Source organism: Aphelocoma coerulescens, chromosome 8 (assembly GCF_041296385.1).
Source record: "Aphelocoma coerulescens isolate FSJ_1873_10779 chromosome 8, UR_Acoe_1.0, whole genome shotgun sequence".
NCBI classification, from domain to species: Eukaryota; Metazoa; Chordata; class Aves; order Passeriformes; family Corvidae; genus Aphelocoma; species Aphelocoma coerulescens.
This window is the reverse complement of record NC_091022.1, coordinates 22,333,450-22,352,893: the sequence shown is the minus strand read 5'-3', so window position 1 is coordinate 22,352,893 and position 19,444 is coordinate 22,333,450. Positions and strand designations below refer to the sequence as shown.

The window sequence follows — 19,444 nt, the reverse complement described above, 5'->3', positions numbered from 1 at the left end:
TAAGTTAAAACATCCACTTAAAATATAGATCAGCCTTGAGCCTCACAAGCCCAGCTATCACTCACAGTGAGCACTAAGCACAGATTGCTGTAGATCACCCTACCCAAGCGTAAAGGCTCCTAATGCCTGCCATAAAGTCTCCTTAAAAGAAGTAAACTATTGCATATTGGCCTTTCAAAAGAGGTCTCCTACATTTACAGAATAGGCCCAGCAGTGCAGCCAGATGCATGAATTACAGATCCAGGGCAGTAGAAAGTCCCACAAAAAATAATAGAAGTAAATTCACCTATTCCTTAACTATCAGCAAACTCCACTAATGTGAAGAAATGTGCTCATGAGTCAGACATTTCCACAAAGCAAGAATTTCCGTGCTTTTACTACAAATGACTGTACACGTGACAGTATATTCCTAATACAAATGACGGTGCCAGAACAGGCTTGACTGAATTCAGCACAACAGAAAACAGTGGAAGGACTAAAATCACAAGGTACTAAGTCCTCTCCTCTAAAGCCAACTCCCAGGGCATTAAGTTTTGCACATTCAGGGTGCAGACAGGTGGTTCTAAAGAGAGGGAGAGCTGAGAAATGCAGTCCTTCTGGGCTTGCTGCTTACAACACACCACAGCTGAGTGCCATTGACTGCACAGCTGTGGTCCTGTTACTCCTGCATCTGGCTCCAGCAGTACCAAACACGCTGCTTCTGCATCTCTCAGGCTGACAGAAGAACATGCAAGGTAGAGCAGACCTAACATCCACTGAGCACCAGATCTAATTTTAATCAAAACAGCAAGAATGCAAATGATTGACCAGCTGAGAGATAATCTGTCCTTCCATCCCTTTAAGGACTTGCATGGTGTCTAATGGCTTGAAGCCAAACTAAATCCTGAATCAATTCTAATTCAAAATTAAATCAGTTTCCTCTTTGTAAGAATGCTTTTGCTCTATCCACGTATCTACTCAGCTTCCTTAGAGGTCTCGGCGTCAAAATTTTTCAGAGACCTCCCAGAACCTGAAAAAGCCCTTTCTCTGGCTTGGAGATTTTGAGCAACTTCTAGAAATTTTCCTTTGCAGAATCCATCAAAGTCGGACCCTGTGAGAACATGATCTTCAGGTACTGTGTTATTTTCTCAGCAATTTTTGCTTCAACCAGAGTACAAGGTACATAAAGAACTTTCTTCGGGGGGGGGGGGGGGGGGGGGGGGGAAGTTTTTCTTTTTAACAAAAAATCCCTTACTTTTGCTGGAAGTTCAGTTATGTTTTATGTAACATAGCATACTATTGGTGTCTGCTCACTTAATGCCTTTCAGATTAACAGCTTATTCTAAATCTGCTTTTGCCAAGACCTCAATTTCTGGAATTTGCTTAGCTTTTATATTTAGAAATACTGGGCACAATACTAGTACCAAGTCTTCTACAACACTTTCAGTGGTTAAAAACTGATGCAAAGTAATAATTTCCCTTTTTGGCAGCACACTCCTCTTCCTTAACTGCCTTCCTTAACCTCCCATCATCCACCAAGACAAACTTTCACACAAGACAATGGCACTGATTTGCCTAAATTATTTATCTTCTATGTATAGTCAGCAGTTCTTCAAAGCCCACCTTGAATCTTTCAATTTTCCTTTTATACTCGTTATACTTTATATACTCTACTACTGATAAATGGGAGTTGGGTTTCCAAATTTTCATCTCAAACAGCTTCTCAAGCCTGCCACCTACCTAGAGTGAATTACTCCCAGCTAACTGCTTGCTAATTTAACTGCTTTTCCCAGCTTGCTTTCTTATGTTCCTCTATTGATTTCAAACCACATCAGGGAACTGATTCGCTCCCTCCTTGCACCCTCCCTTTTTCTTTTCTACTTGTACTTTTTCCCATCATAATATTAAGGATGGTTTGAGTAACTTGTTCACTTTCTTGTAAGCTACCCTTTCTGAAGTTTACCATCATTCTCAACATTTTAATCTTCTTGGCCCCTCTGAGCTTGATGTATTCGTGCCCTACATCCACCACAGTCATGGCCACTCACAAGGACGTATGTGAGCAGCCCACAAACACCTTCAACCTTGATGATACACCAGCAGCTTGACAAAGACATAAGTGATTAAATAATCCTGAGCAACTACTTGTGCCTGCAGCTATTTGAAGCCAGGCTCTGGAAAGAACACACACGCTGGTGACAAACCCCCCACCCACTGTCTCGCAGCCATTGTCACATGTGGCAATTGAGTAAAAAAGGACTTACTGCTTTGATCCTGCTTACAGAGACAATAATCCTTTTCCACAGGTCCACCAAGCACACACAAAGTGCCAAGTTCTCAAATACATCTTGGCTGCCGTCCTTTCTAGACATGGGCACCACCAGCTGAGGAGCAGCACGGCTCCATCAGATGGGATCCCCGTCCATCCCAGCCAGCCCCTGTCAGCCAGCACTAACCTGTGCAGGAGAAGACAGCAGCAGGCTGCCATGGGGCTGCCTTCTTCCTAATGCTATCATTTAGGAGACAACTTACGCCCTGCTGGAGGGTTTATGTATCCAATTAAACTTCCTGTAATTCTCATCTTGTGAAACTATGAACATTTTCAATGCTAGATTTTGGAATTATTCTCTCCTAAAGGGCTTTGAAGTTAATTATATCATAGTTGTTATTACTGTCTCAGCCACAGATACTGCTTGAACCCCATTATTGTGTGTGTTACTGAGGGCTAAAATAAGAATAGCTGCTGTTTCAGTGTGCTCTGGAGCTAGCCTTTCCTTCAAACTGCTTCTATAACCTTTGCCCAAACATTATGTATGCTCAGTTTATATGCAGGTAGTTAACAGAGCCCAGTAGGGTAAACGGACTTATTACATTTATTAAACTGAGTTCTCTCCATGCAGAACGCCCCCAGCATCCTGCAGTGCACTGGCTCTGGAGGCATTTTGGCATTTTGAAGACAGCACCCAGAAATTCCCTCTGCAACTAATAAGCAGGAACTATGAACGCACAACTTTCATGCAATTGCCTTCTGTATGAAAATGAAAACTGTTTCTGTAACCTCTAAAGAAACCAAGATGCAATCAAGCTTATTGTAATAAGATGCTAAATTTATGATTACTCCTTTTTATTTTTTCCTTCTACTAAGACCCCCTAGCTTTGCTTCACCGAAAGAAAATCACCTCTGAGGTGGCATATACAACACAGCACCCAAGCCATATTAAAGAAATGTAAATTTAAAAAAGTCCTAGGTGTAATATAATGCTTATTGAAGATGAAGAAACCAAAGGTCTGTAAATTGTCAAATCCTGAATTAATGGTAGCAAGTCAATCTTAACTCTTAGTATAAAAATTTCTATTCCTAATTTTTTATTCCAAACTACTTCTCTTCCTTCAGTAGCACTTCAGGCTAAAAATTAAATTCAGGGTTTTTGCATCACATTCTGTACAGTAAGACACATAAAACATATACACATCAGATTTTGTCTCACTCAGATCTAAGGCTGTGTGTTCAAAATCGTTTGATGGGAGAAAATCAATTAATATATTTTACAAGTCTTCTTTGTTTGTTAGATCAAAGCAGTAGTTTCGTACTTGTTTCCTGTCCAGAGGGACTGAGATAACAGCTGCATCAAGGCTGCAGCAAATCCAACACTTTCTGGACAGACCAGCCATCTTCCATCTTTCACGCCACAAAGCAAATGCCAGGACTTTTCAAACAGGCCAAAATCTGCTTCCACACTCACATTCTGCAAGTAAATTCTTATGTGGGGACCACACGTAAGTGCTGAGCACTTAAGAGGCAGCAGATAGGAAGGCTCCACATGGCTGTGGATCCGTGCTGCCTGACACCCTATCAAGGATGCACAACCTCATCTGCTTCGGATTAGAAAGATGAGAAAAGCTGGGAAGGCTAACAATATTCTGCACATCTTAATGAACCTGTAATAATTGCCTTTGCCAGCCCTGAAAGAAATCCAAAACATAAAGCCAAAGTAAACATTATTACCTCTCAGGTGAGTTGGGTACATCACCACCCCTACACAGCACTTGCTGCTTCTTGCATCTTGCGTGATCCTGAACCTCCCACGGACCCTCCTCATCCACCATAAAATCCACGCTAAATTTATCACAGATTATGTATGACTTTGCTTTTTATAACCAACAATTTTCTGACTACTAGAAAAGGCATGCTTTGCTAACCAAGGGTATTCAGTGCATGGCAGTTATGTAGCTACTTCCAGTGCCTTTGTTATTTCTGCACTGGAGAGGCAGGAGGAGAGATCAGTTCTCACATTCAGCACAGCACTCACATAGCACAGATAGAGAGATACGGGATATTCTTCACCTCTTGGTCCTCCATCACATCCTACGGCTCTAAAAAATGTAAGTTTTGCAATTCAACCTTAAGTAAAGCATTCAAAGGAAAAAAGGCAAACAAACAAATTTCACCACTACAATACTTCTATTTCCACAAAACAGTAGCTTCCTTTTGATTTTTATAATTTGCTCTTTAAAAGCTACTCTTCCTCCAGCTTTGAGAGCATTTCCCATGTAACTCAGATCTTGTAACTTCTATGCATTCTCTTTACCAGGAGAATGGTCCTATGCTAATGGTCTGAGTCAAGACAAACCCGAATTCTAATAAAAGATCAACCTAAAAAACAAATTATGTACCTCACACAAAACTGCCCTTTTCTAATGGAGACTTCTGCCAAGAGGAGATGGAAAGACCTTTGAAAAATAAGACATCCAATATGCCATCTGCAGCAACTTTGAGCTCTGCTATTGAAATCATTCACTCTTTCCTTCCAGGCCTCCACCTTTACATGACCTTGAGTAACACATAAAGAGGTAATACATAATGTGCAGCTTCTTGGGATATTACTCAGTAAAACCTAAGGAAAGAAAATTACTGCTAGCTGTTTTTTCAATCCATTCGTGCATTAGAGTGCTGAAATGCATACTTGGCGCCATTGAAATCACATTCAATGTACGTTTTAGCGTACTTAGGAGGAAAGCTATTTTAATTTTGTTAGTTGCCAGAATGTAAAATCCTGAAGGGAAAAAAGATTCCAGCAGAAAAACAGAACAGATCCTAAAGGGGAAAGACATTACATCACTCGATGAAAAACAAAGGAAAGCTTAAGGAGGACCAGGTTAAGTACAGCTCCAAGAAGAGGAACAGCCCCTTCTTTCCTCCACGTGGCTGATGCTGGCATGGGGCTAACCACATAAAATGCAGCACCTTGTTCATCAAATCCAAACATATTAAATTAACAGCAGCACAGCAACTCCTCAGCTGCCAACAAAAAATGGCTCTGAAGCTCTTAGCGACTTATGGGGAACATGCTCCAAGTTTTAAGCATTTACTTTTGGATATGCAATGCCACCAGATGTCCAAGCTTTTTCTTACCTGCAGACTAATACATCAAAGTGGCTTTGATGACATTCCCTCTGAAAGCTTGTGTGTTCCAAGTCTGCAGCTGTGTGTCCATCACTTCTAGATGTGTGCCCAGCCCATTAAAGTGGACCTGACCCAGGTCTGAGCAGAGGGGTGGTTTTGCCCAATCAGCAGGAGCACACAACACCACGTTCATGCCAGTCCTATGTTTATTCAGGCTACAGAAAAGCAGGACAAAGTCATCCAATGCCAGAGCTCATACCCCTGGTTGCTTGACCTCCAGGCAGTGCATGGATTCTGCATCACTCAAACCTGCTTTGGTTTTACCCTTGTGGGTTTTAATAATTATGCACATACACAGAGAGCTTGCAATCAGTGTACTCTGAATTAAATTTTAACCAATAAATGAAGTATTAAAAGCCACAAAATTTTTTATAACATTTTAATTGTGTATTACAGAACTCATCTGGTAACACCTAATTATAATTCTAAATGAGCAGCAATTAACAAGCTATTTTACGGTGCCTAAGTCCAAAATAAACAAGGTCAGGACAGTCCTGCAGGAGTTGCTAGTATGCACACTGCAGAAGGGAGGCCAGTCTATCTATGCTTGGAATGCACTCATTCCCCAATTTCTGCCATCAAAGCATTGAATTTTAGAAAGTGTAAGGAATATACCCATCAAGTACAAGACTTGCTCTACCACTGGATCCTTGTCAGAAAGCGGGCAGCTCTGCTCCTGGCACGCCACACACACCACCAGTGTAAGTTCTTGTGAAGTGACACATGCCAACACTGTGTCACTGATGGGGAAGGTCAGAGCAGGTCCAGTAGAATCAAGTGCTCTCACCCATCTCACGTAGCGAAGTCTCTCTTCTTCACACAGAAGCCCTGCAGTAAAAGCAGCCCACCAGCTGCTTGAAAAAACGCGTTCATCTTGCAGAATCATCCAACACTTCCAAGCAGGAGAAAGGTTTGATACTGCAGACAGAGCCACAGGTTTCATGTTAAAAATTCTAGGACATTTCCCACCGACCTGGATGCTCTCTCAGAAACATCTTGGAAGCATCTTGCTTCTTTACTCCATGGCTCATAAGTCAAGTCTTCCTACCTGGTAAGCTTCCACTGAGTGTTCCAGACCTAGTTATAGCAGGGAAGTACCCCATTATCAGCATTTTAGGGGTCAACCAGCAAAGGTTCAAAACCCAGAGGCTTTATTTCAGAATGCATTACCCTTTGCTGACAGGTTGGGTTTAAATTTTATTTTCATATTTTATCCTTTAAAAAGAAAAGTTCTTTGAGAGTTGAAGTGTGAGGAAAAAAACTCAGCCTAAATCACATGCAATGTACAAGGTAATTTTCTCTTTTCAGAGGGTAGAGAAGGTTTCTGAAAAGGGCTTTGAGACAGACTCATGGATCTCTCTTTTAGTTTTCCCTTTACCACTTTTTCAGTGTCTTCTAATGAAAATGAATCTCAAACCTCTTCCATGAAGAACACAGGCCATTCCTGACTGTAGGGGATGAACAGGAACTTGCCTGATGCAGCTGGTATCCCCTCTGTCTGCAGGAGCAATGCATTACGTATTTTGAACTAACATTAAAGACACAGAAACATTTGGAAAAGTATCAATGATCAGCTTTTTAAACAAAAGAACAAAGTACCCAAGGCACTGTCAGGGCTAGATCAGCCATCCAACTCTAGATGCTGGCAACAGAAAATGTGCTTTATGCATGCAGGTGGTTTATGAGAAATAACTTGTGTACAGCCCTTTCAAAAAGAATACATTAAGGAATTTGAATAGCTATCCCTCATGAAGCACTGCTGTTCAGAATAAAGCTTATTCTGTCCTCCAAGCTCACAGACAACATAATTCCTGACGGATTAACCTTCTGACTCACACTAAGGACACCAGCAGTATAAGGCTGCTTAAGGTGCTGCAGATTCCTCACCACTCTGGTGTGCTTCTGTCCTACCCACAGAAGCACTAAAGCCTCACAACAGATGGGTCATAGTGGTGTAGATTGTGATAAAGTATTCTGGGCTTGCTCTTCCACCAAGACTTACAAGCTTCAGACAGCCAAGGCAACCTGCCTTTGTCCAAATGAGCGTGCCTGCGACTTGGCATCTCCTAAGGAAGCCAGGCTGATCCATTGTTTGATAGAACTATTAAAAATACAAAATAAAAGTATGCCTATTCCTTGACAGTGTTCATTAAAAACCAGTTAAGACTCAGTGCTAGCTGAACCAAAGTAACCATTCCTGGCAAATGGAACCCTTCTTGAGCAAAGGCAAGAGGAGATCTCCCAAGGGCCAAAATAAACTGTCAGGACTTCACAAATACAAACATCCCTCTGTACCTTTCTCTGCCAGCAAACACAGAAAACCATATCCTTTGATTATTTGACAAAGCTTTCAGATACACTGCGGTGTCTATCACTTCCAAGTTCACCACTGATTGCCAGCCATTTAACCATTGCCACATGCCTGTCCTGACCCCTTCTCGAGGAAGGGATCCACAGCAGGACTGTGCCCCAAGTCCTGTTTGGTGTTCAGCTACAAAATCAATCCCGACTCTGTACAATGGCTGGGAGGAGGGCACCCTTTCAAGGGCCTGGCAAGCTCCACTACTCAACCTGCAAGCGCTCGTCCCACAGCCTCCTCCAGAGCCTTTGCTGCCCAGCAGCACCAGCACTACAAGTGGAGCCAGCAGGACTTCATTTTTCCACTGTGCAAATAGGAAAGAAAAAGCTGATCAAAACACTGCCTGAAGGGAGGATGCACCAGGAAGGTGGAAGGCCAAGTGAAACTACAGGCACAGCAGACTCAGAGGCAGCAGCCATCGTTTAGACCAAGACTGAATAACTACCAACAGTCCTTTGTATGAACCAGGCAAAGCTGATTATTTTTTTCCAACAGATCAAGTACCCTGGGAAAGCCCACCATCCCCAAAACCTTTTCCATCAACTGTCCAAAAGAGCTGCTTGCAAATTACTGGAGGCACAAAAGCTGCAGACACTTGGCTCTTTATCTTTGAAAGCATTCTACTTGAATTTATCACACTACATGCAAGTCAAACTTTATTTAGCTAAACGAGAATCCTATAAGCCCCCTTTTCCTCACCAGAGAGTGAGAACAAGCAGAACAGCTAGTGCCTTCTTGCTTTAGTGAATTCATTATATTAAACCAAAAGCAATGTCATCTTAACTTGAAAGGACTTTTGAAAGAGCTTGAAGCAATTCTGCTGCTGCTGCATTTTTATATTTTGGATTAACTACAAGCCCTCTTAACCCCTCCAAGTTTGTAACAGCACATACCCATATCCTTTCAAGCTTTCAGAGCAGCCAGCAATCTCTGAGCTGTTAGCAAGCTGAGAGTTAAAGCATACACCATGTACAACTACTGCAATTTGACTCCTCTACAAGTCAAAGAAGTCCAAGTTTTAGATATTTTTGTCCACAAGAAAGGACCTGCAGAATCTGGTAAATTATCTCAGACATTCCTCATGTCTCATGTGCAATTTCCCTGATTAATAACCCAGACTCACAGGGGCAATGAAAAGGTCAAAATCCTACTACAGGCGACAGTGCTAAAATATTACTAAATGTTACCTTTAAAACATTTCCAATTAGCATTAATATAGAAAGATTTCCATCAAGAGACATTCTGTAAATTCATGATTATCATCACAGACTTTTCAAACTCTTTTTCAAATAGGATTTTTTGACTTTTTTTTTTTGCCAATAGTGTATCAGAAATATAGAAAACACCTTAGCAGCAACTTTCTTGAAATGAAATATTAAAAAAAAACACCCTGCTACCAATAACTGTTTCTGTTTGATGTAGTTTGTCATTTTTCTGGACAGCTGAAAGCCTTAGGCAAATGTGCAGGGAAAAACAGTGAACCATCTCATCCATCTTTTGTTTATTAAACTCTGAGTTTATTCAAGTGCCTTTGAATCCTGAACTACACAAAGTCTTCTGAACCATTCCACACACAGCAATTGAATCTAGGGGGCAGAGAGAATGCAAAATGTCCTTTACGTTTATTAACTTCTGGAGAAAGTATCAGATAACAAACCCTTTCATCTCAGCTAACACAGCTGAAGAACAGTGAGAAACAACAGTGGCCAGAACCAGACCAGCTCCAGCATGGTGCTACTAGAAAATCCTTGTGATGTGCTTGATACAACCCCTGCTGAGAGCACCTCCGTTACTCCTGGGCTCTCTTACCCTGCCTGTGGGGGACACCATTTACAAAACAACCAAGGAACCATTAATAAGCACTTTCAAGCTTTTTTTCTGACTCCACTGTGTTTTCAGAGCAATGGCTGCATCTTGGGGACAGCTGTACGTGTGCTGGAGATGAAAGGTTGCCAAGCAGTGCCAAGTTATCTCAGACTAATAGTATCTAAGGGAAATGGAGATGGATGGAGCCACAAGATCAAACTGCAAACACTCCCAGTTCAACACTAGTTTGAAAAAGGCAGTCTTTACTCTGTCCATTCACAAAAACACGGGGAAGAGAAAAACCATTTTTATATACAAAATTGTATTACAAGAGTGCCCTAGAGGCCACTGTATCATTCATTTTCATACTAAATTCAATAAAAACACACCGTTCTTACTTAGATTAAACAGGTGCAGAACCAAGCCGTTTTGCAGCAGCATTTAAGACCTTGTTGAGAGCATGCCCTGCCCTAATCAAGGCAACCAGCCTAATCAGGAAGCCGACATGGGCAATTTGACTGCCAGTAGGTCTAGCCCCAGAGGTCCCATACATCACTGCCTACATCCACATTTCCTCTCCCTTTGCTATCGTTCCTCACGCATTTCCTCACGCTCAAGTGTATTCCAAGACAGTTGAGAGGATGCAATTTGTAATCTCAATTAGGCACAACATGAGGTAGCCAAGTTGATTAAGAAAGAAGGGGCCTAAATTAGCTTACTGGCCCTTTACAAGAATTAATTTCTATTCCAGCAGTGCCTATGGTGGTGTGTCCAGTCCAAACACATAACAAGGTAAACAGATGCACTCAAGAGAGACTGACATTTCTCATGTGGCATGGCAGGGGATCTGTGTGCCTGTGAGGGTGCATGCACTTCAGCCTGCCTGATCCATTAGAGCCTGGTCAATGACAAGGAAAGTACAGCCTTTCCTTCCCTTAAGTAAGACACTAATCTATTACAACTCTACAAGCTAGGGTAATTAATCAAAAGTCTATCATACCATATAAAATGAAAATGGCTCAAAGATGTGCCTGTTCACATCAATTAATTATTAAAGGAGCATTAGCTGAAGCTTTTCACCTGCCATTTGAAAGTTCAGGCTAACATGACATGACACAACACATGTACAACCACTGCAGCACAGTCTCCATTCACCCACCCAACTACCCCAGTTGTGCCTGTACCTGCTCTGCTTCTCCAGACTGGTTCCAGTGCACCCCAAGAGCAACCAGAGCCTGCTTGCTAGGGATGCTCAGTATGTACAGCTGGGAAATCACCGTGGGGAGTCATCACATAGCCCCTCCAAACAGCAATTACAACAAGCATTAGCACATGTTTGCCTGACATTTCCTCTTCTGTTTCAAAATAAAGTCCTCAAGCAACAAGGCAAGGGCTTGGTAAAAGGTAGCACAAGCATTCCTGGAAACCACCAACCGTGTTGTTTTCAGATGTGTTCGTGCTGCTGTAATCAATGGAAGCACTTAGCAGTGATGAGCACATACCAGCAAGAAAAAACACCCCATCCTTTATGCCATGGTTGTTATCTTCTTCCAGACCAACCAATGAATCAAGATCACTGACTGCACTAGGAGGCAAAGCACTGGGAGGGCTGGTGCTTAATTAAGCTGAAGTAAATACACCCTGGCTCAGGAGCAGACTAGAATCACTTCTGTAGCACATAAACTAAGAGCAGACAAGAGCATAGCAGCATCAGACCTGCTCATATTTCTACCACTTATGACCCAAGCTTTATTCTAATTGCACAAATTGAAGAATGATTAGCAGTTGAGTGGACATTAAATGCCCTGCTGACGTAACCAAAACAGATTTGCTTTATTCAGAACGATTACTTAAGGCCATAGCCGTGAAACTAGAATGAATCAAAACGAAAACATACATTAAAAACACAAAGCATCACCTCATAAATGAGGGGGATAGCAAAACAGCATAAGTAATAATTTAAAAGCCACACTCTAACATCATGGTTTCTAGATGCAGGCATCTTTTTCATGAAACACCATAAATCCACTACAGTGGTGTTCTCATCCTTTACAATCTCTAAAATTAACTTTTATGGATATGAACACTAATAAAATTCACCCCACCTAGGTTTTGCACCAGGCTGCTATGTAAGACTTCATATCCAATTTTATGATAAATTTGTCTTTCTGCTGAGATGTGTTATACACAACTCAAGATCAGCAGAAATAGTGGGTCAAGTTAGACATCAGCTTCCATGAGACGTGGGAAGTGAGTGGTAAGTGCAACTCTGACAGATCACAGCTGCCTGTTCTGAAACAACTTTACAGTACACTAGCTAATAAACTACCAAGCAGGCACCAGCACTCCTGGTGGCGATTAGAAATTAAATAGTAAGCTACAACTTTAAACATTTTTGCCTCACCTCCCATTTCTCACAGAAGCTCCTCTTCACAGCTTATCTCAAAGTGGAATGGTGACAAATGGGGGGATCCCAGACTGGCTGCCAGCCAGCCTTTTCAGGCTTCATTTTTAATACCATTACCTATGAATACATTACATTTACTTGGCCTCCAGTCACCTCATTAACCCTGGCAGCAAAGCAAGTAACATACTGCTAACAATACCTATTTGATAAGAAAGCCTCACATTTTTCCTTAGCACTTCATCTTAAGAGGTAAATCTCGGGAGCTAAGTTTGTAGCTGTTAACCAGCTACTTCCCTCTCCCCACAGAGGAAGAAATTGTGTTTTTCTCTGACAGCAATATATGATAGTACTGTCATTACAGCTGTTTTAGAACAGCTTTAAACTACACTTGTGTTTCAGAACTACCTGCCAGAGCCCTTGTTCAAAACTTTCATCTCTCAATGTATTGTTTCAAGGGGAGCTTTTAGTTTCAGCTGTCCAAGTCATCAAGTATACAAAAGAAAACGCATACCTAAAGGTAGATGATACAAACTAACTCACTGCACTCAAAATACGGTTCACAAGCTCCTTCCCTAGGGCCTTCCCAGACTGGATGACCAGATTTTGTCTATGCTATGAGACAGCAGCACAGGGTTATAAAATCTCAGGAAAGGCTCCCTAAAAGCAGAGATGGGCCAGTGCATGAGATCTTGTTAAGCTTCCTCTGCACTGAGACTGAGGCCTCAGCTGGTGTGACTCCCCAGGTTTTATTCAACCAGCAGATCTCACTTCTTTTACTTGACTCCAAGAGAGACCTGCTAAGAGCTTCTTTCCAAAGGACTTCTAAACATGATGCACATATGTATTCACTCATCATTTGTGTGTCTTTTGCATCTATATAAGCATATTTCTATAAAAACGACACCATGCACATATTTTATGCTGAACCCATTGCAATTTTCTTTTGAAAATCTCCAACAACAGCTCCCTGTTGTGCTTTGCTTTTCCATCTGATGCAGCAGGGCAGAGTGGCTGTTTTCCCAGAAGCCAGGCAGATCTAGAGCTCCTTGCCTCCAAGTGCAAGGATTTTCACAGCCTTGTTAAGTGCCTTCATCTCTGCACCTTGCACTCCCCAACTATAAAGTGGTAATACTCTACCTCCCTGACACTATTTCGCAAAAACAGATTTTAAAAACAAGAAAAATAAACAAACGAAATCCACTATGAAATTCTGAAGAGCAAATACTGCTATCTTGAAAACACAGATGCTGACTTCAGTTACCAGGCTTCTATAAAAACAAAATTAACCTGCAAACATTTTCTGGACTAATTTTAATCTTAAAATTCCACTAAACCTTTAGTTTTCAGTGCAACAATTTATACCACCACTTTGGAGAGAAAGGCTGCAAACCGTTTGAATTCTAGTTTTTCTACCTTAAGAAAAGACTAAAAATATACATATTCTCTCTTATAATCCTGTAGCAACAAGAGGTTTTTCTCTAGCAGAACAATGAGATAAAAAATCAAAATAGTCATCTATCCACTGATGGTGCATAAACACCGTATTTATTAGCACTTCCACATACTGATTTTAGACTAACCTCTTTCTCACAGCAGTAATAGCATAAATGACCATTTCAAGAACACTGTCATCCAAATGTCACAAAACAAAAGAGAACAAAAATGAGACATCTGCTTCCCTGTGTCTCCTCTGGCATTTAGAAGCTGGCATGCAAGGAGAAATAATCCAGCTCCTGTGCCTCATCTCACCCTGCAATGCCAAGGCAGGCTTCAGGACAGAGCGAGCCCAGGAGCTGCACCAGGAGGTCCTGCCAGTACTCCCCATCCCTGCAGCAGTTCCTCCATTTTGCAGAAGAGGGTCCAGTCAGCACTCATCTTCCTAATTACACACCAGCAATTAGCTGGAATCTCATTGGACTGTGCATGTCACCTGTTAACAGGGCCCTGTGAAAAAGGGCTAAAACTGGATGTGGCAGATGGAGCTATATATCCCGTCCATCTCTGGAGAGCGGATTTGTAATGCAAAACACCAAATTCAAGATGAGACCCATGGATACAAGGAAGCAATCAGAACCAAACTGATTAAACAAGACCCAGGTCTCAGCACAGCACACAGAATACTAAACAGAAACAAAGAAACCTCGGAGAGGGAAACAAACCATGCGCCCAGTCACACACCAGCCTGATCTTCCCTGAACCACGTGGCTCCCTCCTCAGAAAAATCAGACCATTCTCCCAAAAACTCACCAAGGCCAGAAACATCCACACCCCAATCACTCCATCTCAGATCCACACAGACGGAAACCTTGGGTTCATGAGTTGCTGTTTTATGACGGGGAAGCCGAGGGTAGTGCTGCCGTGATCCACATGGCCAAAGATAACTGTGCTTGTTGCACAGCCCTCCAGTTCAGACTCACAGTGCCCCAAGTCAGAAGACCAGTCTGGATTATTAGCCCAGCCTCTCAGAAGCCCAGGCACATGACATTTCATGCAATTACCACTATCCTGAGCCCAAATCCTGTTTGACTGGAGCAAATCTGGATTGAGTATGGGAGGAATCCAGACTGATGCCCAGTACAGACATCAGGACATGGAAGGGATGCACTACTCTGCCCTCTCACAAGACCCCAAGAGATGTGCTTTGATTCCAGCCCCAGTCCTGCTGGCTCCTGCACCCAGTCACACCTTCTTGCTCTGCTTTTCATGCAGTATTAAAAGAGAGTTTTTAAATCCTTGCATTGGGAACTGTGCTCTCCCTTATCAACACTGATCTGGCTTCACAGACCTCCCACTCGTTTTGCTTCATGGGCTAATGGAAGAGGAGAATTAAACAGACCTCTGAGCTTCTGCTGCTGCTCTCTTACAGATACTCCACTGACACACACACATTTCTCAGCAACACCCTTGCTCAAAAAGCCATCAGGAAAAGTGTAATTTAGACTTTTAACACTTTCTCCAATGAAGCACAAATAAACCCCCACCACCCTTAAAGCTGGTTTTGTTCTGCTTTCTCTCAGCAAAATGCTTACCCCTCGGACAACTGGAAACAACCTCATACACTATTCTGCTGTCTTACACCTCCCTGATAAGAGGATGATGTCACATACCCTTAAAAGAACACATTCTTACACGCACCAAAAAATGAACCGAGCTATAAGCAAAGACTGTTTACGTAATGCTTCGCAGACACCTTTACACTGCCTGCACCTCACAGCCAGTTTTGTTTTGAGCTTTTTTTTACCCAAGGTTTAGAGAGAAAAAAAAAACCTTCAAATGCCAGTACAGTGCTGGCCCACTAACTTACCAAAGCACGTACTGCCAAGCTGCTGCTCAGCTTGAATGCTTCAGTGACCAAGCGTTTTTGGAAAATTCTTGTTATATGCACACATACACACACAAAAGAGCAATCTAATCATCAAAATATTCAGAGACACGTTATTCAGAGACACTCATGTGGCTTCTAGAAGCACACTTCTTGATCTGCGTGAACTGACTTTAGATATAAAAAGATGCTGTGGCTTCCCTTCTCCTCCCCTCCCCTGCAAATCTCTTCAGGTTTTGGGGGTTTCATTTTTTATTTATTCCCTTTCTCTTAGCTTCACAGAAAGTTTCTGTTATTCCACCAGATTTTATCCTTTTCTGTTTGGCAAATGTTGATTCTCCCCCATCCTCCTACATGTCTCACATGAAACTGCTTCAGCCTCTTTTATGCAAGCAAAAAAGAAAAAATTGTGTACCTTTATCTTATCACAAAATCTGCTGGTTCAAAATGAGGCACTTCTGGCCATTAGGAGTTCAGTGTCTAAGTGAACCCAAGAAGCTGCAGCCCACTGTCCCTCACAAGTCAAGGAGTAGCAGAGCCCACTTCCATCAGCTATGCTGGTGCTGCCAGGCACTGCCTCAACACTCCGACCCCAAACAAGACAAGATTTAAAAATAAATACATAAATCAATGTGTTGTTGCTCCTTTACGACATTCCTTAATACTGAACACGCTGCTCTACTTCTGCATTCCAGAGCTCTCCTACCTGTAAACAAGAGCTGGAACCAGTACATTGCAATACCAAGTTCAGAACTGTGGATGGGAGGTAAAAAGCAAAGTAATATAACAGACTACAGCATGATATCTCTCATATAAACAACTTAAAAATCACCATTTAATGACAAATATCATCAGGAGCATCAAGCACAGCACGACTGTGCCAAGAAAGTGGGGAGTTGATGAAGATAAGGTGCCTTCTCCTTCTTGAAATTTTTAATAAAAATGTAACAGTGAGACTAAGTTTATTTTTGCTAGGAAATCTGCAGAATAAAATGATTGCTATTACTATACCCAGGTGCTTTACACATGTATGAGTCTAGTCATTTGAGATTCAGCATAGATCTGCTCTCAAAGTTAAAAAAGCATGTCCCTACTTCTTCAAGAAAGAGGGCACAATCAGCCAGCTTCCATTTAATATGGACAAATATGATTTCAGCATTATTCATCACTCCCATTTCAATAATGAAATGAAAATTATTCCTCAAGCTAAAAGTTTAAAAATCTAACTACCTCCCATTATTTTCCAGTCCTCTAGAAGAAATTGAGTTGATGTCCTCCAAGAGATTTAATGGACAACAACAGACACTTCACTGCCCATCTCAAAACACTAAGGCACTATTCCTGCAATGACCAGTTGCCTCCATGGGTAACACTGACAGTAAGATGTAAATGCAGCCACCATTGCATGCACTTTCTGGAAAACACACCTGCAAGATCTCTTCAAGTTGAATATTGTATCCACCACAAGCCTTCACTGCAGAGCCAGTCTATCCATCTGTTTTGAGGTTGCCTCTTTTATACTTCAAGTATTTTGAGTAAAATTCCAGAGTTGATCCAAAAAAAGCTTTAAGTGATAATATCACTGGCAAATCACTAAGAATGTAACTGAAAGCCAACTGCCCAATATCTACAAAGGAAAGGGGAAAAAGGAAAGGGGAAAAAGAAAGAAGGAATTTTTTTTTTTTTTGAGACTTGCCTTCATGGTGCCAAAACTCTTAAATAAAATAGGTCAGTACTAGTGTTGATACCTTTGAAAGTGCAACCTTGTGCTTTCAGATAGCTTAACTTTTGCTTCAGTACTTTCAAAACCCACAGCAGGTTCTTTTAAAAGAAGCAGAGGACTCTTAGACATCACCAAAGCTCACTCCTACCCAGGGCACATAGTCCCAAATTTTCACAACAGCCTCTAGTGTAGTGTAGCATATTCATCTCTTGTAATCGAGGCAATAATTTGCTAAGCACATCTTTCAGCAACACTGAGGGCTTAAGCAGTGACATTGCCCAGGTCCAGTCACCTCCCCAGCTGCATCAATAGTTTTGTGCCATGGATTGGATCAGGGAACCAGTCCAAGTTAAAAATAAATAAGAGGGAGAAGAAGAACACAATTCTCTTTGACCTGAAGCAGACTCCTGATTTATTACACTGTTGCTAGTGACAAAACAAGTTTGGAGCAAGCAGGAGGAGATGGCCAGAGACTGGTGAAGCCCAGATCATCTCTGCAAGAAAGGTTCTATCTACCACAGCAGCCCAATTATTGCATACTGTAAAACCTCTAAAAAATATTTCAAGGCAGTGTTTTGATTGATTTTCCTTTGCAAAACAATCTCCCACCTAGGGGCTATGATAGCATTTCAATAACATCAGAAAAAAATAATTTAAAGACCCATGCCCTCTGCAGAAAACAACCTTTAAGGAAAACACCAGCACCCTTCCACAGCCAGAACAGTGCTCTTCCCTCATCATCAATGTTTCAAGAAGGTTAAAGCCTTTGCCAGCTTTTCAGAGGGAGAATCTTCTGGTAAGTGCTGTGTTTCAGCAAATCACTTCCTATTTCTCTTTCAGATCAGTCACTGCCACAAGCTTCCATACTTTTTATGACAAACTTAATAAAGAGACTGTAGTTTTCAGAATTTACAGCTCACCTGGACCGAGTTCCTTCAAGCAGCACATGTGATAAAGTTCTGTTAATGAGGATAGCCCCTCTTTGAAAATATCCCTTTGAGGATTTGTCTCCTTTCTCACCCAGACCAAAGATTGTGTCTCTGTGCCCTGTCCTTTGACCTGGGAATCACAGCTGATGGCAGCGCAGAGGCAAGACAGGACCTGTAATTCCCTACCAACTAGGGAAAACCATGGAGAACAACCCATGGAGTTTGGATTATATTCTCAAAAGTTCTTTAAACATTTTCCCATTTATTCTGGGAAGTAGTTCAGAGCAAAGCACTCATCAGCAAACTCTGACAAGAACAACATGAGGTGGCACATGATTCACATCTGATCCTTAGATGTTGCTTTCTAGACAACAAGTGTTCAAGGCAACAAGGCTGCACCCTACCAAAATGCTTGTTTATATAAAGCTTTAATAGAATGTTAAGTCACGATAATTAGGGCTCCTATCCCACTTCCCAGAGCCTACAAATTACTGGTCAACATGCAAAAAAAAGCTATTTTTTAAACTAAATAACTTGGAGAACATTTTATTTCTCTCTTCCTTTACCAAGTGATTGAATAGAGAGATCAGAGGCTCAGATTTCAGCAACAGATGCTTTATTTTAAAGTCTTAATTCTTCCTGGCAAAACTCTGATATTTCACAAGATTGGCTTATTGATCAAAACAAGAATACGTATCCCAGGTAACTTTTGTTTTGAAATAATGAGACTGTAATCTGACTTGCATCATAGTTGTTACTCCTGTATCACCAATGAGCACAGTCTTTTATTAACAACTTCTGAAATCCTTTGTACAGTCTGGTTCTTCAGCACTGTGTGGTTTATTCACAGTGGCACCAAAGTGTCTCCTCTTAAAATGCCATTCCCAGTTCAAAACTGTTGCAATGTATTTAAAAACTATACAAGGAAAAGAAAACAAGCTGCATTGTACAGCTTCCTGGCACTCCATAATTGACTTAGTAATTTCCATAAACCCCAGTGAGAAGTTACCAGCTTGTCAATCTATACTCTTCCACACAGCAGATTTGGGAAAATGCTTTGAAAAGGCTGATTTACTAATTCTGCCCTAGGTACCACTTCAGTAGCAGATGTCATCTAGCCCAAGAGAATCATCTCATTTAGAAGAGCAAAATGCAGCTACAGAGCTAGTCTAAATTTAGATCTACCACCAAGGAAGGAGCATTTATGAGGACATGGGAAAGGTCTGTGTTACCAGTACAGATGCAACTCAAATATCTCGTTTACACCAACATGAGTTTCACTAGGTGTAAAATAAAATACCGAATGATGGATATACACAGAGCCTATATCTTGGTACAATTGCAAGAAACTCCATTAAGGTCATAAATACAGTGATAGCTGACAAGAAGCTCAACAGAAGGATAGATGTTCTCCCAGTAGGAGAAAATGCTCTTAACAACTACCTGTGGGATTAT

At 41.5% G+C, this 19,444-nt stretch overlaps 1 protein-coding gene across 7 annotated transcripts in view; it reads right to left on the bottom strand.

The window, feature by feature from the left end:
• The window catches only part of PTPRF (protein tyrosine phosphatase receptor type F), a 380,389-nt gene that overhangs the window by 255,879 nt on the left and 105,066 nt on the right, over positions 1-19,444 (bottom strand). The window contains exon 1 of one of the 7 annotated variants that reach the window (XM_069023155.1): positions 10,793-10,864. The exons of the other annotated variants lie outside the window; for them this stretch is intronic. The gene's annotated coding sequence lies outside the window, so the exon portion shown is untranslated. Of the gene's footprint in view, positions 1-10,792; positions 10,865-19,444 lie in introns of those variants that run through there. 7 annotated transcript variants of the gene reach the window in all.